The 22,541-nt window shown below is 49.4% G+C and overlaps 1 protein-coding gene and 1 long non-coding RNA gene across 6 annotated transcripts in view; one reads left to right on the forward strand and one right to left on the reverse strand.

Annotated features, from left to right (window-relative positions):
- The window catches only part of LOC137421906 (tumor necrosis factor receptor superfamily member 6), a 50,045-nt gene extending 30,458 nt beyond the window's left edge, over positions 1-19,587 (reverse strand). Inside the window, exons 1-3 of one of the 5 annotated variants that reach the window (XM_078773166.1) lie at positions 19,193-19,420; positions 8,854-8,956; positions 686-770 (exon numbers count right to left, since the gene is read on the reverse strand). The gene's annotated coding sequence lies outside the window, so the exon portion shown is untranslated. Of the gene's footprint in view, positions 1-685; positions 771-8,853; positions 8,957-19,192 lie in introns of all 5 variants that reach the window. The other 4 variants (XM_078773169.1, XM_078773167.1, XM_078773170.1 and 1 more) reach the window with 4 other exon arrangements.
- Positions 1-22,541, forward strand: part of LOC137422652 (uncharacterized) — a 1,758,619-nt gene that overhangs the window by 33,024 nt on the left and 1,703,054 nt on the right. The window lies entirely within an intron of this gene.

A 22,541-nucleotide genomic window follows, 5' to 3' on the forward strand; every position in this document is an offset into this window, starting at 1 on the left:
CGGCAGAACCAGAAAATGGTGCTGGGTCCAGCACATGTGGGGTGTGTTCCATGACCAAGCAGCTTGGTATTGCTTGCCAAGCCAGACATTCCTTATCAACAATTATTTAATTGGAGTGGTTGCCCGAGTGCTTCAGCCACTTGTCGAGCACTCCACAAACCTTTAGCTCTTCCTTTAGCTTTAGCTCTGCAATTGCTGGAATGCGTTCAGTCACCAAGATTTGGACACCTTCTCATGGAATTTCTTTGTGCCAAGGTGCAAAAACGCAATAAACCATGGGAATTCGTCCAATTTTTTGCAGTGGAGTCGAAAGCAACCCATGCTGAGCGATTGTGAATATAACATGGAGGGAGTTCTCTTACTCGTGATACAATTTAAGGTTTGAAAGCATCACTCGTAATACCCTCTCCTACCACAACCAGGAGCGGTGCGACAATGCGAGGCAAACACAAATATATTTGGAAAAACTAACCTGTTAATTTTGTGTGTATTGTATCAACTTCACCCAGTGAAACATTGAATAGAGTCTGATGTGTTGATGCATTCATGTTTTTGGGGGGAATGTTTTGGGCCAAAATATTTTTTGGTCTAAAGCCTAAACCAGGATCCCCCCCAAAGAAAATCTTAATCTACCTCTTCTCCCCAGTTCCCCCCCAACACCTCGCTCAGTGCCTCCCAGACTCACCGCAGATCGTCTTACACCTCAAGTCCCCAGCGCTGACCCATCTCCCCACAATGCCCCACTGCAGCCGCTTTACTTCCCCCAGGCCCTGCAACACAACCGGAAACCCTCCCAAGTGTCCCTCTACAGCGCTCCTGCAGTGGAGTGTCAGCTTTGTTAATTCTGCTAGAATGCAATGAAACATAACAATAATTAAAGAAAATCACCTATTTTCATTACCTATACCTGAGCCGCTAATCATGTCAAAGTCATGAAACTTCATCTCCTGAAACCAAGTTCTAGGTTCCGTGTTCTGAATGAGTTTCATTGTGGTAAGAGTTGATCTTCAATTTTTGATATACAGTTGGAACAGCAAATTCGCAAAAATTGCCAAAATGACAAAAACGTGCTTTTTGACCCCAACAGCCGTGTTGTGGTCTACACTAATTTCCACAAAGGTCCACAAATTGCCACAAAAAAAACAAAGGACCACAAATTGTGGTCTAATTGCCACAAAGTGGTCTACAAAAAATACTGCAGGATCGTTGAAGTAACAACAGGTCATTAAAGATTCGGCAACTATTCAGCTACAACATATCCAAAATTTGAGTAGTTTTTGATCATGGTCACAAAAATCGATTTATAGCTGCCTTTTGCCATTGTGGAAACACGGCCTTTGTTGTCTGAACTCCAAGCAGATGCAAGGTGACCCAGGACAAATTTTATGGTGGACAGAGGAGAAAGAGGATATGCAGGAGAAGCATAACTGGTTTTTCAGACACGTGTACTGATGCCATCTTGTCCAGTGCAGGTTCAGTTGAGTGTTGCGAGAGACTTAGTTACCCACCTTCTCATGTGCAAAAGTCTAGGAGCAGTTGGGTTTACCTACATCAGGTGCTTACAAAGAATGAGGGTTTTGGGCACAAGATTTGGAAGTAAACAATCAATTGAGGCTTTTGGCCTTTTCACGAGCAGTCAGTTGTGGTGACATTTGAAGTGAGTGAAGGAATTTGGGAGAGGAAGAAGCACACTACAGAGACAAACAAAACTAGAATGGTACTTGTTAGGGTCTCAACCTTAGTAGTGATCAAAACCAAAGCCATAAACAGGCTGATCAATGTCGAGAGTGAGCTACGATGTCCGCTGAGTAAGTCTAGTCCCCGGATTAATGTGTGAGCAAAAAGGAAATAAAAATGGCCAAATTCCAGCCTTTTTAGTACCTCTGTGACAGAAAGTGGACGGAGGTTATGTTTTCACAGCTGCCTTTGTCTGATGTCTGTCTGTATGTCTGTCTGTATGTCTGTCTGTATGTCTGTCTGTATGTCTGTCTGTATGTCTGTCTGTATGTCTGTCTGTATGTCTGTCTGTATGTCTGTCTGTATGTCTGTGTTTGCTGGCTGTGAGGATGATATCTCAAACAGCAATTTGCGGATTTGGACAAAAGTTGGTGGACAGGTTGAGTGTGTGACAGGGACAAATTGATTACATTTTGGTGAAGACCCGGATGAGGATACAAGAATTTTATAATACTTCAGAAGTGATTTCTTCACCATTGAGAGATAGGGCCAAAAACGATACATCGCAGGATATCTCAGTTACGGATGGATTCGGATGAAATTTGGTGGACAGGTTGGGTATGTCCCAAGGTCGAATTGATTAGAATTCGGTGAACAACCAGATAATTTTTTGATTTTTACCTCTGCCCCCTAATTTGGACGGAGGCTGTTTTCACCCCAGTCTATTTGTCTGTCTGGTCTGATGGAATAGTATGAAGTTATAGATGGAATCAGACTAAATTTGATAAACAGGTAGGGTGTGTGACAAGGATGAATTGATTGGTGAACATCTGCATCTGGATACGATCATTTTATTTTAATTTTGCATCAATAAGAGATGGGGCCCGATTATATTATCACGATATCTTAAAAGGTTGTGGATGCATCAGCCAAAACTTGGTGGATGAGCTGGTCAGGTTTTTATTTATTTATTTATTTTTTCGTATACAACATCGAGGCTCGTGAAAGAGCGAACATTAATCACACAAAAAGTCAAACCGACTCATAAAACATATAATAAGGGGAGCGGAAGACAAGATGGGGAGAGAGGGGGAAGGACACAAACACAACATTAGAGAGCAGGGACATCGAGAGATCTGTGAGAGGGAGAGGGCTTGGGGGGAGGTGGGAGAGGTATAAAACATATGGACACTGCAAGGACTTCCAGGAAAGAAGTTGGAATTTCAAGAAAGTGGATCTGGGGTGAATTAGCAGGGGTAGAAAAGATCAAGGTTTCGGATGGGGGGACTGGAGAGATAAGAGATGGTGGTGAATAGCTGTTTTAAAGACCTGGAGGGAGGAGTGGGATTAACGGGAGTGCGGTAGTTTGTTCCAGAGGTGGGAGAAAAGAGGAATGAAAGAGTAAAGGTGAGCAGAGAGCCGAGATTTTGGCAGTTTAACCATAAGAGGGTTGCTGGCAGATCTTGTGCGACCTGCAGGAATATTTGGGGGACAGAGCACAGAGAGAGCTGGGGGAGCAACGCCAGAGAGGAGTCGGTAGAAGACAGAAAGACCACCAACCTGCCTGTGGTGAGTGAGTGAAAGGCCCTCGGAGTTATCTTCATCGCGGGAGATTCCAATGATTCTGAAAGCTTTGGTTTCAACAGCGTGAAGCCGAGCTAGGTGTGAAGCAGGAGCACCGGCCCAGAGGGGAGAACAGTATTCGATTGAGCTGCGAATGAAAGCCTTGTATGTGGTGAGGAGCTCAGGTGTGCCAAGGAAGGCCTATGCACGACGGAGGATGCCCAGTCGGCGACTGGCTTTGGAGGCCAGCTTGGAATTGTGGTTTTCCCAGGAAAGATCATGGCAGATAGTGAGACCCAAAAGCTTGAGCGACAGAACTTCTTGGAGAGGATTGTTGAGAAAGTCGATGGGAGGGTTGTCCAGTCGGTCTTTTCGGAGAGACATAGTAAGAGTGTGAGATTTGTCAGGATTGAAAGACATGTTCCACTTGTTTGACCAGTCTGTGATTTTGTCCAGGTCTGCAGAGAGTGAGGAGGCTGCAGCCTGCGATCTGCTGGATGAGGAATGGAGCGGCAGAGAGTTGAGTCATCAGCAAAGAGATAGAGAGGATTTTCCAGAGATTCGGAGCGATCATTGATGAAGACCAGAAAAAGCACAGAGCCCAGAACACTACCTTGGGGATCTCCAGCCAGAACAGGAAGGGAAGATGAGAGAAATCCATTCAGGGCCACACGTTGACTACGACCAGAGAGGACGTCCGCAAGCCATGCATGGAGATTTCCATGGATACCATAGGAGGAGAGTTTGGTGAGCAGAGCTGGGTCTGTGATATGTCAAGGCACGTGATATGTCAAGGGAGACAGCTCTGATTTCCTGTTTGGCATTGAGGACCTCCATCCATTGTTGAGACAGCAGAAACAGCATGTCCAGAGTAGAATGACCTGGTCTGAATCCAAATTGATGATCAGAGATCAAGCCATTGGAGAAGAGGAAGGATTTGATATCCGAAGCAATGATGGATTCCATGACTTTGCTGATAATTGGGAGCAGGCTGATTGGTCTGTACTTGCAAGGATTTGTTTTTGCACCTTTTTTGTGTAAAGCGGTAATGTTTGCTGATTTCCAAGATGCTGGCAGATGACCTTGAGCAAAAGAGAGGGCGAAAAGAACAGAGAGAGGGTGAGATAGAGCGGCAGAGCAGGATTTTAGGACCCGTGGGCTGATGCCGTCTGGTCCAGTTGCAGAATTAGAGTCGAGGTTTGACAAAACTTCTCCACCTTGTCAGGAGAGAAGGACACAGAGTCCAGAAGCAGTTGGGTTCGACTGGGTAAGGTGGGAACAGAGAGAGATGGGTTTGGGACACAAGATTTTGAGGCAAACACAGAGTTGAGGCATTCGGCTTTGTCAGGTGCGGTGTCAACTGTGTAGCCATTTGAGGTAAGGGAGGGGATGGAGGGGGAACAAACACCAGAAACGGATTTGACCAGATGCCACCAGGATTTGGAGGAAGGAGACAGGTTTGAGAGTTCATTCTTGAGTATGGAGAGATCGTGCAGACACACATTTGTTCCGAGATTGGTGGAAGGAACTGAGATTGCCTTCAGTTGGATTAGCCTTACAAGGGGCAAAGGCAAGTTGTTTCAGGGCAAGTGCCTCACCACAAAATTCAGTGTACCATGGACGGAAGGAAGGGTAAGACAACTGAAGACGAGATGGGATAAGTCTGTGCATGAGAGAGCAGTTTGCTTTGGAAGAATTCCCAGGAAGAATTGAGGTCAGAGGCAGTGGAGATGGGAGACCAGTCCAGATGATTGATGGCTGCTTGAAGACCGTGCAGGTCAGCCTGAGTGAAATGCCAGACTCGTCGCCGCTGAGAGGGCTCTCTGAGAATGGCCAGAGATATGTCCACTTTAACAAGCACATGATCAGAAAACCGATTGGAGCAGAAGAAGAGCAGCAGACATTTGCAGGGAATTTTGTCATAATCAAGTCTAGAAGAGAAGATACTCCATTGACCTTGATCCGGGTCGGGAAATTGACAGATTGTGTCAGTCCCAATGAGTCGCAGAAGTCCTTTGCTGAGATGCCATGACTGGTGAGAGAGGAACCCACACCCAGCCAGCTGGCATGATGACGGTTGAAGTCGCCACATATGAGGAAGAGAGAGTTGGGATGAGTGTATAGAAGTTGGTCCATGTTGTCAGACAGCGAAATGTAAATCGAGTTGTCACTGTTTGGAGGACGGGACAGTAAACATATGAACAAAAGGTGGGAGCGGAGAGAAAGCCGTAGCCAGAGGTACTCCTGGGGGTGAGGTGGAGAGGGGGCAGTGCAGGGCGAGTAAGGAAGAGAGTTTTTGATAAAGATATCAACCCCACCTCCAGGACGAGGCTCAGGTCTATCATACCGGAGGAGGGAGTAACCAGGAAGAGATATTAAGGAATCAGAGACATCTTGAAGGAGGAAAGTTTCTGTTAAGCAGATCAAGTCTGGATTGTCAGAAGCAACCTGAATGTATGGAGAGATCAATCAGGTTTGAGCGAAGGCCCCGGATGTTTGAGGTCCATACCGTTAATGAAGAGGGAGGGGGAGCATCGGGTGCAGAACAGGGGAGGGGCTGGGTACTGGTAGGGTCAGATGAAGGATGAGAGGGGGAGGTAGGGAGAGCTGTTGATAGTGTGTCAGAGATTACAGAAGAGTTACAGGAAAGGGGAAGATGAGGAGGACGAAAGGTTTGATGGTAATGGTATGAGGCATAGTGAGGGGTTGTTTGAGGGGGGGGGGGGGGGGCAGAGGAAAGTAGAAGGTTGGGGGAGGTGGAGGTCTGAGATAGAAGGGAGATGAAGTGGGGAGGAGGCAGCTTTGAGGAGGAGGGGGGAAGGGGGAGAATTGGAGAGGGATGGTAGGGGGGAGGGGATTTGAAGGGGAGGGATTGGGGGGAGTTTTGAAGGGGAGGGGTGAGGGGGGAGTTTAGGAGGGGAGGAGCAAGGGGGGAGATTTGGAGGGGAGGAGCGAGGGGGGAGATTAGAAAGTGGATGATTTATGAAAGACGAACATTTATAACAAATTGGGTTTATTGTGATTTTCAAGTCAGAGATCCGTTTAAGAACGATAGAGGAGGGGTGGAATGAAGGAGAATTTAGAGCATGGAGGGAGGAGGAATTGTAAGAGATTGAATATTTTTTTTGAAGTGGAATGACTTGAAGAAGAAATTGAAAAGAGCCTTTTAAATAGGAAGGAAAATAGCGTGTTGTAATGTACCACTGAATAAAACACTGCAGGGGAAAGTTTAAACATATTTAAATAATATTTAAACAGAACCGTGAAGAACAATCTTATATTCACAAAATACCAACTGGGAGAGGGCCGAGAGGGACAACCACGAGTCACGTGAACAGGGCAAAAGGTGGACGGCAAGGAGATAATTGGGGCGGGGCGAGACAACGCACGTGGGCAGAAGCACACGAACAGCACACGTGGAGAAATGGAAATAAATGTTTTTTTTGTTGTTGTTGTTTTTGGAGGGGGGGGGGGGGATTTAAAACGTTGGACAAAGAGTAGATGTTCAGGGAAGTTCGAGGGAGAAGGGAAAAATCTAAGAACCAAGCAAAAACAGCGAAGGAAGAAACTTAAGTTAACAAACACCAACGGGGGAAGCCTCATGCTACAAGGCCGCGCACGCGGAGCGAACAGAAAACGATTAATTGAGAACAACAATTTTTATCATTTGACAAACACACGAATGGAAAAACAAGAAGACGTCATGCGTAGCACGATACTTGCAAAATCCCCCCCCCCCCAAACGTTTTCCATTGATACAGCAAATTGTCCATTTCATGAAGATTAAAATTTACAATCTTGATCAAAGCTCGGGTCAACAGGATGAAAAGCGACGATTTTTCAGATGAAAAATGATGATTTTGGAAGGTTGACCTTGAGTTGACCTTTGACCTTTTGACCTCACAAAATAGTTAGTTTCCCTATTTAATGACTCAATATGCAAATGCTGTTCAATTTTCAAGTCAATCGGATGAAAATTGAGGATATTAAAAAATTGGCCTATGTTGACCTATGTTGACCTATGTTGGCCTAAAAATTGGCCTATGTTGACCTCAAAAATAGATGGTGGTTGAATTCAGTGACCATATATATAAATCCTCTTAGAAATTCAAGTCAATCAAATGAAAATTGGTGATTTTAGAAATTTGGCCTATGTTGACCTTTTGGCCTGTGTTTACCTCAAGTATACTTGGTGGTTGAATTCAGTGACCAGATATGCAAGTCCTCTTCAAATTTCAAGTCAATCAGATGAAAATTGAGGATTTTAGAAATGTGGCCCATGTTGACCTTTTGGCCTATGTTGACCTCAAATATACTTGGTGATTGAATTCAGTGACCAGATATGCAAGGCCTCTTCAAATTTCAAGTCAATTGGATGAAAATTGAGGATTTTAGAAATCTGGCCTATGTTGAACTTTTGGCCTATGTTGACCTCAAATATACTTGGTGGTTGAATTCAGTGATCAGATATGCAAGTCCTCTTCAAATTTCAAGTCAATCGGATGAAAATTGAGGATTTTAGAAATTTGGCCTTTGTTGACCTTTTGGCCTATGTTGACCTCAAATATACTTGGTGATTGAATTCAGTGACCAGATATGCAAGGCCTCTTCAAATTTCAAGTCAATTGGATGAAAATTGAGGATTTTAGAAATTTGGCCTATGTTGACCTTTTGGCCTATGTTGACCTCAAGAATACTTGGTGGTTGAATTCAGTGACGAGATATGCAAGTGGTCTTCAAATTTCAAATCAATCGGATGAAAATTGAGGATTTTAGAAATTTAGCAAAGTTGGTGACCTTTGGCCTATGTTGACCTTTTGACCTATTGACCCCAAAAACACTAGGCTTCTTGCTTTTGACCAACTCTACCATTTGGTGAAGTTTCGTGAAGATCGGTTGAAAATTGTGACCTGTAGGCCGGTGACAAACAAACAGACAAACAGACAAACACAACCGACCAATATACTTTTAAAATGTTCGATTTTGCAAGTAATAATTTAACTATTGATGCCCAGAGAGAACAAAAGTCGCAACCTCGATCGAGAAACCGGACAAGAAAGATCGAGAAATCGGGAAAGGTGACAAGAATGAGTCGATTAGATTTGGGTTTCAAGGTCCAAATGTAGATCCGTCCCATCAGTAGGATACAAAATGTAAACACTCCAGCGTGGCTCAGGTATGCGCTCCACCAAGTGCTGTTCTAGTTACCTGCGCACTGAAAGAGAATCAAGGTTATGTTTTCACCTTTGTCTGTTTGTTACATGGGGAACTCGAAGATTTTTCATGAATACTGGTTGGTCATGTGCGTTATTCTGTTTGTCTGTTTGTCTGCAAGTCAATCGTCGACAGATCATAGTTTTAAACCGATCTTCAGGAAACGGTAGGGTTGGTCATAAGGAAGAGCCTATTTATTTTGAGGTCAAAAGGTCAACATAGGCTCAAGGTCAACAACTTTGTCAAATTCCTAAAACTATCAATTTTCATCTGATCGACTTGAAATTTGAACAGGATTTGCATATCAGGTGACGAAATTAAACCAACAATTATTTTGGAGGCCAACATAGGCCGAAAGATAAACCGAGGGACGGCACACACCTTGATTAATCATCTTACCTGTGAAATACTGGGATGACAGTTTATAGCAATGTCAGGATTCGTACCCAGGCTTAACAGGTTAGAGGTGAGTGTGCGCCGGGATGTCCAGTTTAATGTCCACCTGAGGGACGGACGGCACACACATTGGTTAATCACCTTACCTGCATCAGACATGTACACCCCTCGGCTGGTCATTCTGTGAATGATTTGGGAATATGTAATAAAGTTTGTTATATTCATATTTGATCAGTACACCTGTTGCCTCTGGGAGCGGCAGCATCGGTCATTCCTCTCTGGGATATATAGACTGTAGTAGATCTTGGGTCGGACCTCAACACCATCAGGTGTGTTTATTTACTAAGTTTCTTGTAGAGTTCTCCCCACGTGGTTTAAACATTCGAGCAAGCACTCCATTAAAAACTGATAAGGAACGGCTGGCTTGGTAAGCGCTACCTAGTTGCTTGGTGCCTGAACATTTTGCTCTGTTTCGTGTTCAACAGAATTAGCGACTTTTTCAAAAGGTAAAATGTCCCAGTTCAACCTTCACCTTCCTAAATGAAGAATGTTTTTGTTTTCTCGCAACGTTAATTGTGAAAAGGCAAGAATGAACCAGTTATAGTTACAATGATAATTTATTATTGATAAACTATTGTACCGAGGATGGTGTAGCGGTTACCGCTGGGTGTACACAATCGCCTTGCACCTACCAGGACACGGCCAGGGAGCAATCACCATGCCGGGCTCGTCCAGGCCGCCCGGACAGGCCCAGACGCGCCTCTCCCGGGCATGCCCGGACTCGCTGTTCCCGGGCTCGCCCGAGCCTCCCGGGCACGCCCGGTCTCGCCTTTCCCGGGCATGCCCAGACTCGTCTTTCCAGGGCTCGCCCAGGACACCCGGGCATGCCCGCTCTCGCCTTTCCAGGGCTCGCCCAGGATGCCCGGGCATGCCCGCTCTCGCCTTCCCAGGGCACGCCCAGGACGCCCGGGCATGCCCGCTCTCGCCTTTCCAGGGCTCGCCCAGGATGCCCGGGCATGCCCGCTATCGCCTTTCCAGGGCTCGCCCAGGATGCCCGGGCAGGTCCAGAGTCGCCTTTCCAGGACTCGCCCTTGACGCCCGGGCTCGCTTTTCCCGGGCAAACGCTCCGGCATAATGTGTATATATATTGCTGCCCGATAAACGGGCTTTTCAGAGTACCCGAGTTTGATACGTGCAATAAAGCAACTCGGACGAATTTCTGTCTTTGGTCGCGTCAATCCTTCCGACTCGCATTGGAGCACAGCTCCTTCAATGGTGTGATTGTACCGATGTGAAAAGGTGAAAAAACGTGATCGTTATTCGTTATAAATTACACAAAAACACCTGATCAGAGTTACCAAACATGGAGGTAACAAAATGTTCACGGAAGTTTCCCCGAGCGTGAATGGTTAAGGACGTTCAGTGTGTAAACTCCGCCCACATTTAGCCCCCGCCTCCTGCAACAGAACAGCAGCATCAACGACTGCAACAGCTGCAGCAGCGCCCCATCCCTCGACTCTATACCCTTTATCACGTAGGCCTACTGTTACGGATGCGGCCCTCATTATGGTTGTTGTTATCATTGTTGGTATCATTGTTGGTGCTAGATATTATGCTTATTGTGACTTAAGGGAAAGGGTTGTTGTGGTGAAAAGATTTAAAAGCGCTCCTGGTAAAATGTGGCCGGAAATCCGGATTGTGACCGGAAGAGGGGGAGCGAAGAAAAAGAGGCGGGAGGAGATCGAAAAGAGACGTGGTTGTTGAAGCTCTGGCCCGAGTGTTTGACGTACAGTGTGAGTGAACTTTGCATCCTTGAAGGGAAGTTCGGGCGATAAGAAATATCGCCGGAATGCGTGGAGCCTGTGTCGTCAGGTATTCTCATTGAGGTTCCAGAGGATCCGGGCCTCAAAGCCCGGGTTGGAGTGAAAGCCGTCCGCCATCTTCGCCACGCGAGCAACCTGCAGTGACCAGGTTTTTGTCGTGTCGGCTGGGCATTATTCCCCGGTGGTTTGCCGGGGACCGCTGTGCCAGAAAGGGGCACATGAGAATTATACGGAGGCTCGCGGATTGAACCGCAATGTGTACGTCGGAGCGCGTTTTTGTGAGGTTCCTTCCCACCGCTGTGTTGCTGGGTGCTGAGCACGTGACCTCGGGGTCGTCTCGCTCGCCTACGCCTCAATTGACCATCGGGCCTTGACTCCCCGATCGCGGGAGCGCACAGAGACATTGGGACTTCACCTTGGAGGGGTGCAGAGACATTGGGGGAGGTGCCGTGAGTGTAGGGTTAAGGGGCTTGACAAGGATATCATCATAAGATTTGAATATAGGGGTGCCCCCATTGTTGCCCCCATTGTTGTATGGCTCTTTGTGTGATTTATAATATATTATTGTTTGTTTATAACCTGGTGTGGTTGCATTATTGATTTGACTGTTTCATTTGCTGGTTCCATTGAGGGTTTCATTATTTGCTGGATTTCAACCAAGGATAACACATCTTTCTGCCGGGGACCCTCTCGGGGTTCGGAGGTCCACCGACACCAGAGGTAATGGGGTCACCCCGTAACACTACCTATTCGTCTCTCTACCCTTTATGACATACCTGTTCGTCTCTCTACCCTTTATCACATCCCTGTTCGTCTCTCTACCCTTTATCACATCCATGTTCGTCTCTCTACCCTTTATCACATCCCTGTTAGTCTCTCTGCCCTTTATCACATCCCTGTTCGTCTCTCTGCCCTTTATCACATCCCTGTTCGTCTCTCTGCCCTTTATCACATCCCTGTTCGTCTGTCCGCCCTTTATCACATCCCTGTTCGTCTCTCTACCCTTTATCACATACCTGTTCGTCTCTCTGCCCTTTATCACATCCCTGTTCGTCTCTCTACCCTTTATCACATCCATGTTCATCTCTCTACCCTTTATCACATCTCTGTTCGTGACCGAAACGTGACCCGACCGAAACGACCCCTGGCCAGTCGCGGGGGGGGGGGGGGGGGGGTCCGGTGTGGTGGCGGGTGGATGAGCGGGTGGATGAGCGGGGGGTGCAGTGGACGGGGGGGCGGCCGCGCCGCGGTGGGAGAGCCAGCCGTGGCGGCTGGCCGACGTCCATGTGGGCCGGTTTGAGGCGGTCCAGTGAAATCCGGTCCACCCGGCCACTGAAGTCGACGACGAATGACTTGTCGCCCCGTCGCAGGACCAGGAAGGGCCCGTCGTACGGCGGCCGGAGTGGCCCCCGGTGTGCATCATGACGCACAAAGACGTACTCCGCTGTGCGAAGCGCCGGGGGGACGTAGGACTGGGGGCCACCTTGGCGGGACGTTGGCACGGGGGCAAATCGTCGGGCGGCCTCCTGGAGGTCCGAGCGCTGGCGAGGGGGCCAACCAGGATGCGGAGCGGCTGGCCGTAGACGAGCGGCTGGCCACGCTGACGATGAAGGACTTGTTGTCCCGTTGTAGGACCCGGAAGGGTCCGTCGTAAGGTGGTCGGAGCGGCCCCCGGTGCGCGTCGTGGCGCACGAAGACGTACTCCGCCGAGCGGAGTGCTGGGGGGACGTAGGATTGGGGGTCGCCATGGCGGGACGTGGGCACCGGGGCGAAACGTCGAGCGGCCTCCTGGAAGTCCGTGCGCTGGCACGCGGCAGATCAGGGGCTGGTGGCGTCGGGAATGAACTCGCCCGGTACGCGGAGGGCCTGGCCGTACACCAGCTCAGCGGTGGATGCCTGGAGGTCCTCTTTGGGGGCCGTGCGTAGGCCCAAAAGGACCCACGGGAGCCGGTCGGCCCAGCCATCGTCCTGAAGGCCGGCCATGAGCGCGGCCTTCATGGAGCGGTGAAAACGCTCGCACAACCCATTGGCTTGAGGGTGGTAGGCCGTGGTACGGTGGAGCCGGACTCCCAGGTTGCGGGCGACCGCGCCCCACAGCTCGGAGGTGAACTGCGGACCGCGGTCCGAAGAGATGTCCGCTGGCGCGCTTAAACGGGCGACCCAGGTGGCGATGAAAGCCTGTGCCACGTCGGCGGTGGTGGTGGAAACGAGGGGAACGGCCTCCGGACACCTGGTGGTCCTGTCCACCATGGCGAGCAGGTGTGTGAAACCCCGCGAAGGGGGAAGGGGGCCAACCAGGTCCACGTGGACGTGGTCGAAACGCCGTTCAGGCACGGTGAAAGGTGCCAGCGGGGCCTGAGTGTGGCGGTGGACCTTGGCCCGCTGGCAGGCTGTGCAGGCGTTGGCCCAGTCGCGGACGTCCCGTCGAAGGCCGTGCCAGATGAAACGCGCCGACACCAGCTTCTGAGAAGCTTTCCGGCCCGGGTGAGAAAGGCCGTGGATGGAGGCGAAGATGCGGTGCTGCCAGGTAACGGGCACGATGGGGCGAGGCTGGCCCTGGGAGACGTCGCAGAGCAGGACAGTGTCCGCGAAGGGGATGTCGGCCAGGCGGAGGCCCGTGTCCGCCGCCCGGAGGGCCTGCACCGTGGTGTCGGTGGTCTGGTCGGCCGCCATGAGCGTGAAGTCCACGCCGAGGTGGACCGCGTTCGCGCTGGCCCGAGAAAGACAGTCGGCCACGGCGTTGTCTTTGCCGGCGACGTGCCGGATGTCCGTGGTAAATTCCGACACGGCGGAGAGGTGGCGCTGCTGGCGGGCCGACCACGGCTCCGTGACTTTGGCCATTGCGTAAACCAATGGCTTGTGGTCGACGAAAGCCGTGAACGGGCGGCCCTCCAGGAGGTGGCGGAAATGGCGAACGGCCAGGAATAGACCGAGGAGCTCGCGGTCGAACGTGCTGTATTTTAACTCATTCGGCCGGCATTGCCGGCTGAAAAAAGCGAGTGGCTGCCAAACCCCGTCCACCCATTGTTCATGGACGGCGCCCACCGCATAGTTGGAGGCGTCCGTAGTGAGGGCGATGGGCGCGTTGAGCACCGGGTGAGCCAGCAGCGTTGCGTCGGCGAGGACCCGCTTGGCGCTCGTGAATGCCGCGTCCATGGCCGCGGACCAGACGATGTCATGCTTGGCCGGCTTGCCCCGGAGGGCTTCGTAAAGGGGCCGCATGAGCTGAGCAGCGCGGGGCACGAATCGGTGATAAAAATTCACCATGCCGAGGAACTCTTGCAGGGCCTTGATGGAGCAGGGACGCGGGAACGTGGTGATGGCCTCGACCTTGGTCGGCAGCGGCACGGCCCCGGTCGTGGTGATGCGGTGGCCCAAAAAGTCAACGGTCGTCGTGCCGAAGTGGCATTTGGCCGGCTTGACAATTAAGCCGTGCTTGCTGAGGCGACCGAACAGTGTTCGGAGGTGGAGGAGGTGCTCGGCTCGGGACGTGCTGGCGACAAGGATGTCGTCCAGATAGACGAAAAGAAATGGCAGGTCGCGCAGCACGCCGTCCATCAAGCGTTGGAATGCCTGGGCCGCGTTCTTGAGGCCAAACGGCATCCTCAAAAATTCGAACAGGCCGAACGGTGTGATGACGGCCGTCTTCGGGACATCGGCCGGCCGGACAGGTACCTGGTGGTATCCCCGTATCAGGTCAATTTTTGAAAATATGACCCGTCCCGCCAAACGGGCGGAAAAGTCTTGGATGTGCGGGATCGGGTACCTGTCGGGGGTGGTAGCGTCGTTGAGGCGGCGGTAGTCGCCACACGGGCACCATCTGCCCCCCGGCTTTGGCACGATGTGCAGTGGTGAGGCCCACGCGCTATCGGAGCGTCGCACGATGCCGAGGCGCTCCAATGCGTCGAACTCGGCCTTTGCCACGGCGAGCTTGGCCGGGTCGAGGCGGCGGGCCCTGGTGTAGACCGGCGGGCCCGTAGTGGGTATGTGGTGCTCGATCCCATGTCGCACTGCGACGGCCGAAAACGTCGGCCGCGTGAGGGCCGGGAATTCGGCGAGCAGGCGAGCGAACTCGTTCGCCGTCGGGAGGGCGCATGCCAGTTCGGTCGGCGCGGAGCTGCTCATTATACACGCCAGGGAGCTGAAGGTCTCGGCGTTGACAAGGCGCGTCGTTTGACGTCGACCAGCAGCCCGTGCGCGCAGAGGAAGTCGGCGCCCAGCAAAGCCATGGGGACACTGGCGGTCACAAAGGCCCACTGAAAGCGCTGGCTGCCGAAGCAGAGGGTGACGTTGCGCGGGCCGAAAGTGCGTATGGCCGATCCATTAGCAGCGACCAAAGAAGGGCCGCAAACGGCGTTCCGCCTGTCCTGCTCGGAGGCGGGTATGACGCTCAGTTGGGCGCCGGTGTCACAAAGGAAACGCCGCCCGGACGCTTTGTTCTTAATAAAAAGCAAGTTGCCCGAGTGGCCGGCGCTCATGGCTGGTAATGAACGCCGGCCCGGCCGTTTCCCGACTTGCCGAAAGTGCACGGGGGTCGGCATGTCCGAGCCTTGTGTCCGAACCTGGCGTGGTAATAACACCATGCCTGGTCAGGTGGAGGCCCCGGCCGTCGTGTTGGAAGCGGTCGGCGCGGCGTGGCGGCCGCTAGTTGCACCGGCAAGTCGGCCTCCAATCGCGCAGGGCGCTCGGGCGTCGTGGGCGTCGCCTCGGACGGCAACGGGCTCCAGGTAGCCGCTCCGACGTGCTGGCCTGCCGAGGAGATCTTGTCGGCTTCCCTGGCGAGGGCGCGGGGATCCGTGATCGACGTGCCCGCCAGGGCGAGGCGTACCTGGTTAGGCAGCTGGCGGAGGAACAGCTCTCGGAGCAGAAAATCCGGAGAGTGCTCGCCGAGCAATGAGAGCATGTGGTCCATTCGCTCGGACGGGAGCGTGTCGCCGAGCTCGGGCAGGTCGAGCAGGCGTCGTGCGCGTTCCGCCGGTGAGAGGGCGAAAGCGTCGAGGAGGAGCGCCTTAATCGCGTCATACTTGTCAGCAGCTGGCGGGCGTTCGAGGAGGCTCAGGGCGCGGGCCGCGGTGGCAGAGCCGAGCGCTGCCACGACATGGTGGAAGCGGGTGTCGTCGGCGGTGATGCCTCGCAGGGCGAACTGGGAGTCCGCCTGGGCGAACCAAACAGCCACGTGAGCCTCCCAGAAGGTAGGCAGTTTAAGAGCCACTGCCGTGTCCATGTTCGGGGTCACCAATGAAGGAGCTGTGCTCCAACGCGAGTCGAAAGGATTGACGCGACCAAAGACGGAAATTCGTCCGAGTTGCTTTATTGCACGTATCAAACTCGGGTACTCTGAAAAGCCCGTTTATCGGGCAGCAATATATATACACATTTATGCCGGAGCGTTTGCCCGGGAAAAGCGAGACCGGGCATGCCCGGGTGTCAAGGGCGAGTCCTGGAAAGGCGAGTCTGGACCTGCCCGGGCATCCTGGGCGAGCCTTGGAAAGGCGAGGCTGGGCGTGCCCGGGCGTTCTGGGCGAGCCCTGGAAAGGCGAGAGCGGGCATGCCCGGGCGTTCTGGGCGAGCCCTGGAAAGGCGAGAGCGGGCGTGCCCGGGAGGTTCGGGCGAGCCCGGGAACAGCGAGTCCGGGCATGCCCGGGAGAGGCGCGTCTGGGCCCGTCTGGACGAGCCCGGCATGGCGATTGCACCCTGGCCGCGTCCTGGTAGGTGCAAGGCGATTGTGTACACCCAGCGGTAACCGCTACAATGGCATGTATATATACAGAGAGAAGGTTCAGTGTGTGAACTTGTCCCATAGAGTGAGTGAATCGCCCCGCCCATCGACTTCTCCCATTTCATTCTCCGTTCATTTATTTAATTACAATTCTCAGGTGATCCTTTCTCCAATCTCTTCACCTGAACCGAATTTCAAAATTTAACTGTGGATTTGAGCTGAACAATTGTTACGAATGTTAGAAAGGTGTTTATATGATAAAGTATAAATATATAAAACTGTCTCCGGACAGTTTCTGATCAAGACCGAGTTCTGTGCCATTTTCCAAGATGGAGATTAAAACCCAAGGTTGTTCTTATGAATGGAGTCGCGTACCCGTTCGACTTGTTACCCTTTATCACGTACCTGTTCGACTCACTACCCTTTATCACGTACCTGTTGGACTCGCTACCCTTTATCACGTACCTGTTGGATTCGCTACCCTTTATCACGTACCTGTTCGACTCGCTACCCTTTATCACGTACCTGTTGGATTCGCTACCCTTTATCACGTACCTGTTCGTGCAGGGTCGGCGGCATGGGGGGGGGGGCATTCGCGGGCCATACCCCCCCCCCAAATGAGTTATTGTGCCCCCACCCGCAGGCCAAGCCTTTGGCGCCAAACTGCGTTTTATTAATTAATTTATATTTATCATATTAAAAGTGAAAATCTTTTCGCTAAATGAAATGAAATAAAAACAAAAATAAGAAAAGAAAAAAACACACCCTGTTGGTCATATTTGCATCAGGTCACATTTGAGGAAGTAGTGTGCTCATTGACGAGGAATTTAATAAGGTGTGGCACATGGCCACGGCTGCCAGCGCATCACTGAGAGACCCGTGTCCCTAAACGGAGACGCAAAGCGAACACGAATATGGATGAGTATGTCGTTATGGGAACTACAGGGCACAAGTATGATGACGATAAAACAGAACTACGGAGACTGTACTACAACACTATTGATTCAGTGCTTGGAGAGATGGATCACATATTCAGCGAACGGAACTCACACTTGGCGAGTGCACTTGTTGCACTGAATCCAGAAAGTGATACATTTCTTGATGTAAAGGCTGTGAGCATATTATGGACCTGTCACGATCGCCTGTAATTGAGGCAGAGTACGAAGTTGCTAAACAGTTTTCCAGTTCACAAAAGCAATCACAGCCAATCGAGGGGGATTGGACTACACAGCACATGCTCTCAGAGTACCACACACATGTGATCGGAATGCCCAGTGTACGGACTGCTTTCAAACATGCCTCAACATTTGGCGCCTCCACAGCAATGTGCGAGAATTCATTCTCCACTCTGAGAAACGTATTTTCGGACCACAGACATCCAATGCTCCACAAGAGAAAGGCCCAGTTGGTTCAGCTAGCGTTTGAGAGGGACTGAACCCGAAAATGCACACCTGAGTGGAAGGATACCATTCTTAGGAGGTTCAGCACCAACACTCGCCACCTGCAACTCTTCTGAAGGTAAGCCATGCGTTTAATTCACTTTATGATGCCAGCCTTGGCTTTCATGATTATTTCGCAAAATGTTGAATGATTTTTGGGTCTGTCTGCATTTATTCGGTAAGAGTGGAGTATATAGTCTATTTCAAATGATGGTCCAATGACGCGCGCAGTGCAGTGAATGAAAGAGAGAAAGAGTGAAAGAGTGAAAGAGTGAAAGAGTGAAATAGTGAGAGACAGAGACGTGGCTTGCACGTAGGCTATATTTTGTGGTGTGGGAGCGGTGTGTGTGTGTGTGTGTGTGTGTGTGTGTGTGTGTGTGTGTGTGTGTGTGTGTGTGTGTGTGTGTGTGTGTGTGTGTGTGTGTGTGTGTGTCAGAGAGAGACTTTGCAGCATGTTTTTAAATTGTAACTGGGTTGGTGTTGATTGTTGACGGCAAATTCTTATTTTCAAGCATTTACATCATAGATTGAGTTCTCGAACGGCAGTTTATGCCCCTCCCCCGCCGTGGTTACCCTAATGCCCCCCGATTAGATTTCTTCTGACACCGACTCTGCCTGTTTCGACTTGCTACCCTTTATCACATACCTGTTCGACTCGCTACCCTTTATCACGTACCTGTTCGACTTGCTACCCTTTATCACATACCTGTTCGACTCGCTACCCTTTATCACGTACCTGTTCGACTTGCTACCCTTTATCACATACCTGTTCGACTCGCTACCCTTTATCACGTACCTGTTCGACTTGCTACCCTTTATCACATACCTGTTCGACTTGCTACCCTTTATCACGTACCTGTTCGACTTGCTACCCTTTATCACGTACCTGTTCGACTCGCTACCCTTTATCACATACCTGTTCGACTTGCTACCCTTTATCACGTACCTGTTCGACTCGCTACCCTTTATCACGTACCTGTTCGACTCGCTACCCTTTATCACGTACCTGTTGGGCTCGCTACCCTTTATCACGTACCTGTTGGACTCGCTACCCTTTATCACATACCTGTTCGACTTGCTACCCTTTATCACGTACCTGTTCGACTCGCTACCCTTTATTACGTACCTGTTCGACTCACTACCGTTTACCATTGTTCACATTCGAATCTTTCGAACATTTAATACTCAATAAAATATGAATTACCGTCCGTGGGATTCTCAACCGACACAATCACTCATTAATCACGATTTGTACAACACCTGGTAGTAAAGGTGGACATAATCTAGCGTTAAACATAATATGATCTCACGTAAACTATTATAAACTCCACCACAGGTTTCCTATTCGTGTAATAAATTACCTTCTGAAGATTTTGATCCAACGAGGCCCCAACAAAAAGCTCCGTGAATTGTTGATTATTCCGAATAACCAGCAGATTGAAATGCGCGGAAGCAAATGAGAAATCAAAACCTTTAACCGCAAAAGTAGTTACATTGAATGACACCACGCCCCAGTTTCTGACGACATGAGTTTAGGGGTTTTCGACAGCCATTGGCGACAACTTCGAATATTTGGAATATTTCCACAATTTAAACAATTTAAACAATTTTCTGATTTTCAGAATCGCGTTCTTCGAGTTGTGTAATTAAATAAAGGCACAAACCCCACCAACTCTTCCAGCGACCAATCACGTTGCGCGCCACTTTTGCGACACCAACAGGCCCCAACAATTGCAGTGAACGCCTCTTGTGGTCTACTTCTTCTTTTTCTTTTTTAAGGTTTAATGGCGCTTTCATAGCCGCGAGGCTCTATATACGCCACGCACCCTAACATCCAAACAAAACAAAACCAGGAGGATTGCACTGGAAGAACTAGGGACTCACACTGCTAACCCCGTATCTTTAATGAACTTTAAAACTGATCTACGGAACCCAGGATGTTTCAGATCCAGCCAGCAAAAGGCTTCCGGCAGACCTGGCCACGTAATCCCCATTCCGCGGCACGTCTGTTTCCCGTCTTCTTCTTCTTCTTCTTATGGTTTGAAAGACGCACAACTTTGTTCAAAGCCGCAAGGCTCTGTCTCTGTCTCTGTCTCTCTATATATTCTCCGGTTAGCATATTTGATTTTCAAAAAAAGAGTGAAGAGTTTGGTCTCAACAAAGTTTACCTGTAACAGTATCTACCAACTCATGTTATGAGTTATAAAATAATATGTACACATTATTCACTATCCACAGTTATAATTATAATACTTCACTCAAATCAAGTGTGTTGGCTTAGCGGTTAGGGTGCCAGCTTAGGATCCTAGGATCCTGGGTTCCTTAGCGGTTAGGGTGCCAGCTTAGGATCCTAGGATCCTGGGTTCCTTAGCGGTTAGGGTGCCAGCTTAGGATCCTAGGATCCTGGGTTCCTTAGCGGTTAGGGTGCCAGCTTAGGATCCTAGGATCCTGGGTTCCTTAGCGGTTAGGGTGCCAGCTTAGGATCCTAGGATCCTGGGTTCCTTAGCGGTTATGGTGCCAGCTTAGGATCCTAGGATCCTGGGTTCCTTAGCGGTTAGGGTGCCAGCTTAGGATCCTAAGATCCTGGGTTCCTTAGCGGTTAGGGTGCCAGCTTAGGATCCTAGGATCCTGGGTTCGAATCCCGGTCGATCGCTGAATTAACGCCAGGGGGGTTGACTCAGCCTGTCATACCTTCCGAGGTCGGCTAATTGAGTACCAGTTCACTGGTAATTCCCTGCTTGTCGTAAAAGGCGGCAAAAAGGGTTGGCGTCAGGAAGGGCATCCGGCCGTAAAACATTGCTTCAAAAAGGGGACCGAAAAACAACAAACAACAACAACCACGGTGCCCGAAAAAGGCCAACCCCCGCTTTGCGTGGAAAAATGGCCTCTAAAAGGTGTTTTTTTTTTTACTCAAATCAAGTGTGTCCCTCGACGTCTATCCGTTCTAAGAGGAGTTTCCAAAAACAAATCACCGTTTTGTTTGCTCCGCATCGCTGAGACCTGTTTTGTTCGGCTCGCTGTTTCCTACTCTCTCACGGATTTATTGGAATCCTTTTACATTTCCAGGCGCTGCATGATGTCACTGTGTGTGTGAGTGTGTGTGTGTGTGTTTGTGCGTGTGTATGTGTGTGTGTGTGTGTGTGTGTGTGTTTGTGTGTGTGTGTGTGTGTGTGTGTGTGTGTGTGTGTGTGTGTGTGTGTGTTTGTTTGTCTGTCCACTCACTTATACTTGCCTACTGGTCACAATTTTAAACCGATCTTCACGAAACTTCACCAAATGGTAGAGTCCGTGGTCCGACAAAATCCTATATATTTTTGAGGTCAAAAGGTCAAAAGGCCAACCTAGGCCAAAGGTCAACCACTTTTTTCAAATTTCTAAAATCCTCAATTTTAATCTGATTAACTTGAAATTTGAATAGGATTTCCATTCCGGATAACTGAATTCAACCACCAACTATTTTTGGGATCAGCATAGGCCAAAAGTCAACACAGACCAAAGGTCAACAACAATTTCAAATTTCTAAAACTCAATTTTCATCTGATTCACTTAAAATTTGAAAGGGATTTACATATCAGCTAACTGAATTCAACCACCAACTATTTTTGAGATCACAATAGGCCAAAAGGTCAACATAGGCCAACGGTCATCTACTTTTTTTTCAAATTTCTAAAATCCTCAATTTTCATCCAATTGACTTGAAATTTGAATCGGCTTTTCATTTCGGCTAACTGAATTCAACCACCAACTATTTTTGAGATCAGCATAGGCCAAAAGGTCAACATCGGCCAAAGGTCAACCACTTTTTCAAATTTCTAAAATCCTCAATTTTCATCCGATTGGCTTGAAATTTGAAAAGGATTTTCATATCAGCTAACGGAAACCAACCACCAACTATTTTTGACGTCAACATAGGCCAAAAGGTCAACATAGGCCAAATTTCTAAAATTGTCAATTTTCATCCGATTAACTTAAACTTTGAAGACGATTTGCATATCAGGTCACTGAATTCAACCACTAATTATTTTTGAGGTCAAAAGGATGCTCTTCTGAGTGCCAACTGTCACTCTTTGAGTGATTTTTCATCTGTCTGTCTGTCTGTTTGTTTGTATGTCAATTGCCTATAGGTCACCATTCGAAACCGATCTTCACAAAACTTCACCAGATGCTAGGGCTGGTCATAAAGAAGAAGCCTATTGATTTTGAGGGCAAAGGTCCACTTGAAGTCAAATTTCAAAAATTGTCATTTTTCATCAGATTCACTTGAAAGTTGAACAGCATTTGCATATCGAGTCACCAAATTGAGAAACAACTATTTTTGAGGTTAAAAGGTCAAAGGTCAACTCAAGGTCAAACTTCTAAAATCATCGATTTTAATCTGATTGACTTTAAAATTAATCAATTAAAATTAAAATTAAATTAAAATTTAATCAAATGACCACCAATATTCATCTGATTGACTTTAAAACTAGAACGGCACTCAGTGGAGAGCATACCTCAGCCTGGTTGGCTATATCACTCAATGGTGAAGAATCACTTTAAAATTTTTACTATCTGGATCCGGATCCGGATCTTCACCGAAATTGAATCGATTCTTCCTTGTCACAAACACAACCTGTCCAACAACTTTCGTCCAAACACATCCATAACTTTTTGAGATATCCTGCCATGTATGTATCGTTTTTGGCTTGATCTCCCAATGGTGAAGACTCA

The sequence above is a fragment of the Myxine glutinosa genome, chromosome 2 (genome assembly GCF_964187855.1).
Source record: "Myxine glutinosa chromosome 2, kmMyxGlut1.1, whole genome shotgun sequence".
Classification (NCBI taxonomy): Eukaryota; Metazoa; Chordata; class Myxini; order Myxiniformes; family Myxinidae; genus Myxine; species Myxine glutinosa.